Genomic DNA, 10,759 nt, shown 5'->3' on the forward strand with positions numbered 1-10,759 from the left:
CAAAGTAAATAATATTCGAATAAATTATTATCCGTTGATGACAATAAACACACAAGTAAACATTTGTATAATGTAATAAAGAAATAGGTAAAAATTCAATTAAATGAAATATCACATTTTTACTTAACGGAAATAATAAAAAATATTACTTTTAAGCGTTAAAAATAAATTACAAAGGCTTGTTAAAATTTGGCAGCATATTTTTTTAAACAATTAACATTTGTTGCACCATAATTTGGAGGATTTAGAGATTTTGTTTAAAATTTAATTCACACTATAGCTATTCTATCATTAAGGCAACTAGATCGTAACTACCATATTTTCAAGCGACCTTAGCGCCATCGGTTAAATTGAAACGGTTTACCGCTTATGTTTGAATTGTTTGCCTTTATATTGTAGTGTTATCGGGATTTGTGAGGAGTTTTCAAATCCAATCATTACCCGAAATTTCTAATCGTTTTTATATGTTACGCGATGGCGTTATCTAATACTGAATTGTAAAAAAACAATTTGATTGAAAATTTCTGCTCAAAACTTAATAATAAGTGCAATCGTAGATGATTCCTATATAAGAATCCCGCAACATTTCTGTTAATGGGCAATTCGGTTGGAAAACTATGTTCAATATTTAAAATATATTTCCTACATATATCGATTTTTTTGACGATTTGATTCGGAGTGTAATACAATTTCAGACTGAAATTGTTTAAATAAATAAACCATCGTTTGACGTATATTGAAGATCTTGGACTAAGTGGCTGTAATCGATGATATTAATTAAATCTACGGTTGATCTCACCAATGTCGCCATTAAAATGTCATGATTATTTATTTCTCCAGTACCTCCTTTCCACCCAATTTCTATAGTAAACCGCGGTTTCGGGAGAAGATATTGGCTTAAATTGACCACTATAACAATGGTCATACAATGATGCAACTTAATTTAACAAAATATCTTCTCCCGAAACCGCGGTTTATTTTATTCATTTTGTGCATTACGATAGTTGCCCAGTAATACTGTCACATTTTTAATAGAATCCCACTATAAAACATGTAGACCTATTTCCCATTGTTAAAACATTCGAATGAGAAAAATTCCCATAAGACCACCCGGAAATAACTATTAGGATATTAGAAAATTCTCGTCAAAGATTATCCGTTGATGAGCGTATATCTAAATTGTAAAACACAAAATTTCCATTACCTGTATTCAAATGAACTTAAATTTTTTTATTTCCACTACAGTTTCGTGATATCATATCCACTTATTTCTTTAAAAAAAAAACAATTTCCGCTTTTTGTTTACCTTCTATTGGAATTTTAGCACAAGCTGTTGTTTCCAGGTATTACGTTTGGACAATTTTATCCATGCCTTTTTATTGCTCTGAAGGAAAACACAAATAACAACCACTAAACACAACAGTCACAGCATAAATCAATTGAAGGAAATTAATAATGATTGGGTATTTACTTTTTACTGAAAAATTTTTACAAACATTTATGTTTGTTTCCGATACCACTTCATAATTTTGGTACTAAACAATTTTGTGTTGTATAAACTTTCCTCGTTCCTTTGCATTTCTATAAACATTATCATTAGATAGCCGTGAAGTCTAATGTTCGTAACTAGCCCTTAACTGACAGGGTTTTAATATGTTGTCCATGACACTCTCTGGTAAGCATAGATGCTCTTATTAAGGCTAGCACATTGTAAGGCAATTATTCATTGTATTGCTATACAATGAATGAAATATCTATGTATATCTATCTATATATGGGCAATATTGCCAATTTTTTAACATAGCTGAAGCGGAGGTTCACCCCTTTATAACTCGGGAACTACTTAAGTATATGAAACAAAGTGAATAGTTTTGGGTTAATTGATCTGTCGTTGCAAACTGTTCATTATATTGACCTCCAAACTTTATTTTGGTGTGTCTACTTTAATGTAACAAAATGTGTAAAACCAGGTTGAGGCGAACCAGTTTTTTTATGTTCTATATCGATTTGTGACTAAGCCACTCATTGCACGGTCTTCGTGTCAAAATAAAACTAGAAGCCAACAAAATGGGCACTACGCCCCTTATGTATCATTTTTCAAAATTTTAACTGCATCTACCTTTAAATGATGCTGACATTTTGAAGCTCGATTTTGAGCGTTTTTTTAATTTTACTTCTAGCTTTAATACGCAAACAGAAATTTCTAAAAATCGATTATAAGATTATTGTAGTCGCGAATCTGCGTAATTTGATATGTATTTTGTGTATGTAGTATGCACAGCTTCAGAGTAATACTCATCCGAAGGTGCGAATTTTGTGCGATCAAATTTCTAAAAAACGTATTTTTCGGGCCAAATTTTTAGATCTGTCAACTGAATGATATGGGTACCCGCGATCAATAAGGTTTTTTACGTTTCGGATGATATAAAATCTTCTTCGTGAAAATCCATCTACTAGAACGGCGGGAACTGGCCTTCCAAAAACACGAAATTTGGCAAGAAATGTTTTTGAAAATATCGCGGATTTATTTGCGTTTTCTGTGTATCATTTACGCTTCAATAAATGACCTCGTACGGATTTTGATCTTTTTCGAAAGGAGAACTTTAAAAACTTCAGCCGAAAGAGAGATGTACGCAATTTATCTCAAAAATAGATTGTGCTGGCACATCCATGGTTCTTAATGGACCACATTGAAATGGTATAGATCGATATATTTTTTTAGGGTGCACACCGAAATCGGATGCGCGTTAATGGCATATGGAGTTTTCGGAAATTATTCGCGTTTTACGATTTTTTGGGTACTTCAATTTAACGTGCGGCACATCTTAGCCGTCAAATGAAATTTCGCAAAATATATATGGATTGGAAGATAAACTTCAGTACTTCCTGGAAACCGCATGCGCGTCAAATGATTTTGAGAATTACGCGATTTAGACGCAATTTATCTCAAAAATAGTGTGAGCTGGCACATCCATGGTTCTTAATGGACCACATTGAAATCAGTATAGATCGATGTATTTTTTAGGGTGCACACAGAAATCGGATGCGCGTTAATGGCATATGGAGTTTTCGGAAATTATTCGCGTTTTACGATTTTTTGGGTACTTCAATGTAACGTGCAGCACATCTTAGCCGTCAAATGAAATTTCGCAAAATATATATGGATTGGAAGACAAACTTCAGTACTTCCCGGAAACCGCATGCGCATCAGATGATTTTGGGAATTACGCGATTTACACGCAATTTAAAATGTATATTTTATAATATTATTTTATTTTAAGATTTATTCCTATTTATAGAATTCTAAGATTTATCGGAACGGTCTTGATATAATTCGCAAGGAGTATACATATACACAAAAATTTATTATTACATATGTCAATTTTTCGGCGAAATTCGGGTAAAATAGTAGAATAGCCCCAACATTTTTTTCTGAAATTTCTTGTATACAATTAAAAAAATAAATATGATGACATTATTTTTTCGAACCAAAAACAAACATTTTTCCTCAATATCTTGTTTTGTTGTCGCTGTGATTTACAAACCGCTACAGGGACTTGTGTGATTTTGATATCATTTGATTCATCATGGTGTTTAGAATATGTAGATATTTTTAAATTAATTTTTAGGTGTGTGTATGTTATTAATATAATGAAAATATTGATGTAATCTGCTATATTTTTTTATTTTTCTCATATTTCGCGAAGATGTGCAACTTTATCGGGATTCTTATAATATATTCATATTCTTTTTTACGGAGGAAGATATATATCAACGTTTTTGTTCAATATAATAAACGGCGTAATTTTAAGATTTTTTTCTTATGCCCAAAATTAAAACCTCGATAACTTTTGCGCGCATCAACCAAAAATTTGATCGCGAACGGTTTCGGAGTCAGATCATTTTTCTCTATATGTGTACCAAAAATCATTGATGTGCCACAAAAACAAAAAAGCTGATTTTTTGAAAATAGAATATCAAAAAAATTGGCAATATTGCCCATATATAAAATAGAAAAAAAATTGTTTGTTTGTTTGTATGTTTGTATGTTACCGATAGACGCCAAAACCGCTGAACAGATCTTAATGAGCTTTACACTGTATGTCGGGGCATGTCCTGAAAGTAACATAGGCTATATAAACTTTTAAAATTCCGCGTGGATGTGGAGTTATAGCAGCAATAGTAAACATACCTCAAATTTTCTGAACATGTAATATGCGTTTAACTTAAGAACGGTTACAGATACCGTCTTCAAAATTTATCGAAATAACATTTGTGTCAATACACATCATCCATACAAAAATGAGCTTTGTACGATCAGAGAAAAAGATGTTATCCATTGAATTTCATTTATCTAAATGCAGACAATAAAAAAAAATAGTTTGAAAACTAAAAAACCGCTTAATATATTTGTATCTAATTTTCACCGTGCGTTATGGCATTCACAAGGAATAAAATAGTCGAGATAAACATCTGAAATTTTGCGTGGATGCTGAGCTATAGCTCATAGCTCTGAAATATTCAATATTTTTACAGATACAGAACATTTTCCTGTGTAACATGGATGAAAGTACGCATAATTCCTATAAAACATGGGCGTGGTATGGTGAGGGGGGCCGTTGCTCACATTAGATTTAAATATCAAAAAGCGGAAATATGGTACGAAAATTAAAAATCGAAAATTACTTCCTCTCCCTAGACAGTTCGCCATTAAACATTGAAGGTTCGCCTGTTAACATTGTAACTAATACATAAATCAAAAATATATGTATATTCAGGACGTTTGACAGTTCAATGTAAAACCAAATATTATTTTTGAAAATCCATAAAAATAAAAAACAAACAGAAAGATAAGGAACTAAAAAGCCAATGCTGTGCATATTCAAAGAAGTCAAGAAACTCCAATACAACGTGAATTGCGAATGAGAAATAATAGTGATCGAGCTTCTAATTCAAGTGCTGCTGAAACATTGCTACAACACAATGATCGCCAGCACAACATTATATACCTCTAAGCATCAACGGTCCATATCATCCACCTCAAGAGATAATGAGACATCTGTTGAACGTGAAAGGCGTCTCAGAAATGAACGCTTCAGAAATGCGCAACATGCAAGAAACCAAACACTAGAGGAACGTGATTCACATAGAGCGGAGATTCAACAACTCATTCACATCTATGAAGGCATCGCATTTAATTATAACCCAATCTTAAACTTCAGTGAACATGAAATAGTTTCAATTGGTCCAATGGATAACGTTTGTTCATATTGCAATGCGCTAAGATATAAAAACGAACCACCCGGAATATGCTGTGCCAATGGTAAAATTGTGTTACTGATTTGGTTACAAATACGCATAATCCCTATACAAATTTGCGTGGTACAACAGGGGAAATGTAATCCCCGTTGCATCTAATTAACCTATATATAGAAAATGGAAATTCTGTTGGTTGTAGACACAAAACCGCTGAATAGATATTACTGAAATTTTCAGAATGCCGAATTGATGCGTAGTTATATCTTCAAAAGTAATTAATACTCATTTTCTATTCATATATCTGAATATCTCGAATAAATCGTTACATAAAAGTGTATGTAACGATTTATATTATACTCATCTAAAATGACCGGGAAGCAAAAAATTGGTCCAAATCAAGGATTTTGGACTTAAATTTTTGGGTCTATTTGTCAGTTTGCGAAAAACATTTCAGTTTTGATTTTTTTGAAAAATTCTACCACTATTGGAGAAAACGACTATGTTCGAAAAATATAAATTATCACTATATGGGAGATAACCAAAAGCGAAACGAATATTATGGATTAACAATTATAAAAATCTGCTATCTGTGGTAGGTTATCATCATAGCTGACCTTTTGTTTTCATTACTTGAGAAATCAAGATATGGCTAAAACTATTATTTCGAGGATGTATAGAGAACAGGACTAACGCAATTACCACATATTTTGATTCGGTAAAATATTTATGTCATGATAATGCATTCATTTCATTTTTTCTGGCAATGAAACAAATAAAGATAGAAATATTATACGGCAGGGATCTAAGCGATATTAATCAGAGCGAGGAAGGCATATCAACCATATTATGGGGAAACTGTTGAGAATAGAGAAATAAAGGATGGTGGTAATGGAAACGAAGGGTTGTATTGGTTTTTGAACGATTCATGAAAAACATGTGAATATTGGAGAAAATACATAACTGATTGAGACATTAAAACCAAATTTGTTTTTAATTTTACCACAGTTCTCACAGTCAGAGATTCATTGAATCGCATCAAATATACTAATACATTAATACAAATAGTCATCAACCCGAACTATCCTATGTTAATAACTTTAGTATAGGCAGCGAAGCGCCACGGGTTCAGCTAGTCATTCTATATTCCCCAAAGTCCTATTATACAAAACATACATACACGCATTATCTTTTTTGGGATTGTGTATTATGAAAGATGTGTGTACTAGCATTTGACAACATTCCTTTTGGATTGATTCAATATTAGCAAACAATTGTGTGGATATTACTGAATAGTTCAACAAAAGAGATTACGAATATTAATGAAAACTTGAATTCTGTATGGGGTTGTTGTCTTAAAAACACTTCGTTATACTACAAGCAAGGCATTATGACATTAACATTTTGTATGTAGCAAAAGCCGTTAGTTACACCGCTTATAGTTCAAGAACGGCAGCACGGATTTCGCTGATTCGTATCAATTCGAAATGGTGTGTGCTCAGAATAAGGCAATAAATAAACCAGTAAGGAATGTAGTAAAGTCGGACAGGGCCGACTGATACCCTTCAGCACTTTGGGTATATTCAACAGATGAATCCTAACAGACATCGCATTTTTAAAGGACCAGTAAAATGAAATTGGATCCATAAACATGTCGTTCTACAACCAATACTAAATTTTTCAGGAAACTTAACACACTTAATTCAGTACGCTACGCCAAATTTTGTGCAAATCGCGAGATATATAGGGACTTTGGAGCACCATTTACATGAAATCGGACGATACTATATATGGGAGCTATATCTAAATCTGGTCGATTTTCAGGAAACTTAACACACATCGTAATAAATTAGGTCTAATTTATTACGCTGTCCCAACTTTCGTGCAAATCGAAAGATATATAGGGACTTTGGTGCACCATTTACATTAAATCGGACGAAACTATATGTGAGAGCAATATCTAAATCTAAACCGATTTTCAGGAAACTTAACACACATCATTCTATACCTAATTCATTACGCTCTGACAAATTTCGTGCAAATCGAAGGATATATCGTGGCTTTGGTGGGCCATTTACATTAAATCGGACGAAAATATATATGGGAGCTATATCTAAATCTGAACCGATTTTTCCCAATTTCAATAGGGTTCGTCCTTGGGCCAAATAAGTGACCTATGCCAAATTTCTTTCAAATCGGATCATAAATGCGACATGTACTTTGTTCACAAAAATACATGGACGGACGGACAGACGGACGGACATGCATAAATCGACTCAGAAAGTGATTCTATGCATATTCTCAGAAGGAAATATGGGTCTATCTCGTTTCCTTTTGTCTGTTACAAACATATGCTCGAAGACATGATACCCTGTACCACAGTGTGGTGAAGGGTATAAAAACTGGAAAAACGTGAAAAATTAACGGATATTTACATTTTCATTCGTTTTGTATCGAAATTGTATATTTTCATTGCGTCGTTGTTAACATGCAACAGACAATGCATAGAAAGTGAATATGTATAGAATCACTTTCTCAGTCGATTAATATATGTCCGTCTGTCTATCTATAAATAAATTACAGGTCGAATTTATAATCCAACAGACATTAAATCTGGCACAGCTCATTTATTTGACCCAAGGAAAAAATTGATAAAAATCGATTCAGATAGTAATAGCTCCCATATCCGATTTTGGTGCACCAAAGTCCCAATGTTTGTTCAATTGAGACAAAGTTTGGCATAAACCATTCGCTTAAAAAGTACTAAGGTTTTTAATTAGGAACTAATGTTTATCGAAATAATTTTCAGAGATACTTTAAAGCAGGGTTTAAAATGCTAACGCCAAAATAGCAAAAACAAAGAAAATTGGCGCACTGCTAACTAAATTCATCCTCAAACTATGCAGCACAGCCAAGCACAACTGCAACAAATAGCAATACATTACGAATAATTTTAGCAAGCAAAACTAAAGCTTCTTGATCTTGTCAGCAGCTACAAAATAGCAATGAACAACTACAACATAATTGTCAACGCGACTAACAACCAAAGCTTACAATGAAGACTAAGCACCTTGACTGTGGCTGCTTAGCAAGATTTTTAGCAAACAAAACCCGAGCATTTTTCGAGTTCAGTGTTGCCCATTGAAATTTTTTAAATTAAATGAGATAATTAAAAATGGCGATTATGATAATTTCATTTTTTCGAACAAAGACAATTAGTAATACTTGCTAAAGAGTTTAATTTAATATATTATTTAGTTTTTAGTACTATTATTGACAGTTTTAATTGCGATTTGACAAGCTTAAATTAAATAAAAACGCACAAAATGAAATGCCGTTTTTCTAATTCTGCGTTGGCAACACACAAACATAAAAACAACCCTCGGCTGATTATTCGTCGGCAGCGAAATATGAATATGTAGTCGTACTGCCGATTAGTCATAACAAAAAAAGCTCGCATGTGCAATACGTGCTTAGCACGGATGCTACGAACTAAAAAAGCTAGCCGTTTGCTGATTTAGTCATAATGTCAATATTTTTTAGCAGTAGCTCTGTAAGACTAATGCTAATATTTTTTGATGCTGCATTTTAAACCCTGCTTTAAAGCCAATGTAAATATGGTAGCAAATTCTATTGACAAATGTGGGTTCACATATTGAAAATGTAGTCTCATGTGACAATTGATTTTGAGTAGAAATTTTTTCCCTACTAATCGCACATATTATATTTGTAGGAAGACTTTATATTCAATGAGAATTCTAAATATATAATTAGAGCCCATTTGGATTAAAAACGTGCCCAAAATCTCAAAAATACTATAAAATGAAGGGTACCCTCAAATGGTGGCTACTCTAAAACTTAAGCCAATATTGACCAACCATCTTGAGGATGGCATTCAAAATATATAAAATTTATTGGGGCTCCTTAGAGAAAACACATGATATGATAGGACCTTGAACATGCCGAAAAAGACGAGAGAAGATGATGATTGCCTATGAGGGGGCTACCCAAAACGAGGATCAGTATTGATATTTTTGGGTAGTGAATTTGACAGCTAATGTTAATTAAAGTTACAAACAATTCGATTGAAAAACGTGTCGAAAATAGCCTAAATATCGAATATTGGAAAGTATCGTTAAATGGTATCGGTTTATATGAAACGTGGGTCAATAATGTGCTATCCAATGAGAAACCAGCGAATTGCTATGTAATGACAAACCAAAATATTTAATAACACGGTTGAAAAACGTGCCCAAAACATCCTAGGATTACTATTGATGTCAGTGCAAAATTTCAGAGCTCCATCTTAAATATTACAAAGAATAAATTATAGATGGCTGATCGAGCTTGAGGTCAATATTTGCAATTCTTTATTATTTTCCAATATTTCGAAATTCATTGAATTTCATCTTCAGAGAAATTGATCTACAATAAATAAACATTGCAATTTTAAATAACAAACATAAAATAATTAGCTTAAAACTAGCGTAGTGTGACTACCACACTCAAAAGTTATTATTTTCTATATATAAAAATGGAGAAAGAAAAATGTATACTAACGCATCAATTGAGAACGGCTGGACCGATTTGACTCAAAATTTCTTTCAGTTGTCGGTAATTATAGTGGGAAGGTTTTTGTGAAAGAAAATTTTGAGAAAAATCCGCGAAAATCTTGCAAAAATTATTTTAAAGAAACGGCTGGACCGATTTGACTTAAAATTTCTATTAGTAGTCTGTAATTGAAGTGGACATGATTTGATGAAAGAACATTTTGAGAAAAATCCGCGAAAAAGTTGCAAAATATATTTTGAAAGATCTTAGCATTTCCACACATTTTATATCGAACCCTTATTGTTTCATCTCTTTGTATTTCTTTTGGGCCATATTTTGGGCGAAAATCGGCAGCGTATATCTTTAAGTAATTGTCATTTATGGAAAATTCTCAAAATATGTTAATTTTCTACAATTAATTGGATTGTCATATGAAAATTTATATCTATATAACATCTTAAAATGTTCGTGGAGTCCCAGGGAAGTTTAAAAGATGCGAAAAAATCGGAAATCGTGAAAAAATTGCAAAAAATATCTTTGCAAAAATCTATAATTTTCTCAACTGGAAAGAAAACCACTAACAAAAAACCAGTAATATGTAAAAACAGCCAAGGTATAATATCTAATGTGAATGTTATACCAAAATCTCTTCAAATTTATTTATAACAAAGAGTCTCACGATGTTACCCATTCGTGTTGAACATGTGACTGCCGATAACACTCAGGTTGAAAACGCGGATAAGAACTTTAACATACCGAAACTTGAACGGGAAATATGTATGGTGTCTTTTTAAAACGTTAAGCTATAGTGCATAATTTCTGGGATGATATTATTTATCCACAGGAATCCCTTATGGCTAATTGTAGCCAACACTATGAAAAAATTTTATCTTAATTTAAATTAATTTAAAATGAGGCGGGACCTGTATGTAGAAGCTATATCAAAACTTGA

This window comes from Musca vetustissima, unplaced genomic scaffold, assembly GCF_032173495.1.
Source record: "Musca vetustissima isolate MV318-11 ecotype Yass unplaced genomic scaffold, APGP_CSIRO_Mvet_v1 utg2186, whole genome shotgun sequence".
In the NCBI taxonomy this organism is placed as follows: Eukaryota; Metazoa; Arthropoda; class Insecta; order Diptera; family Muscidae; genus Musca; species Musca vetustissima.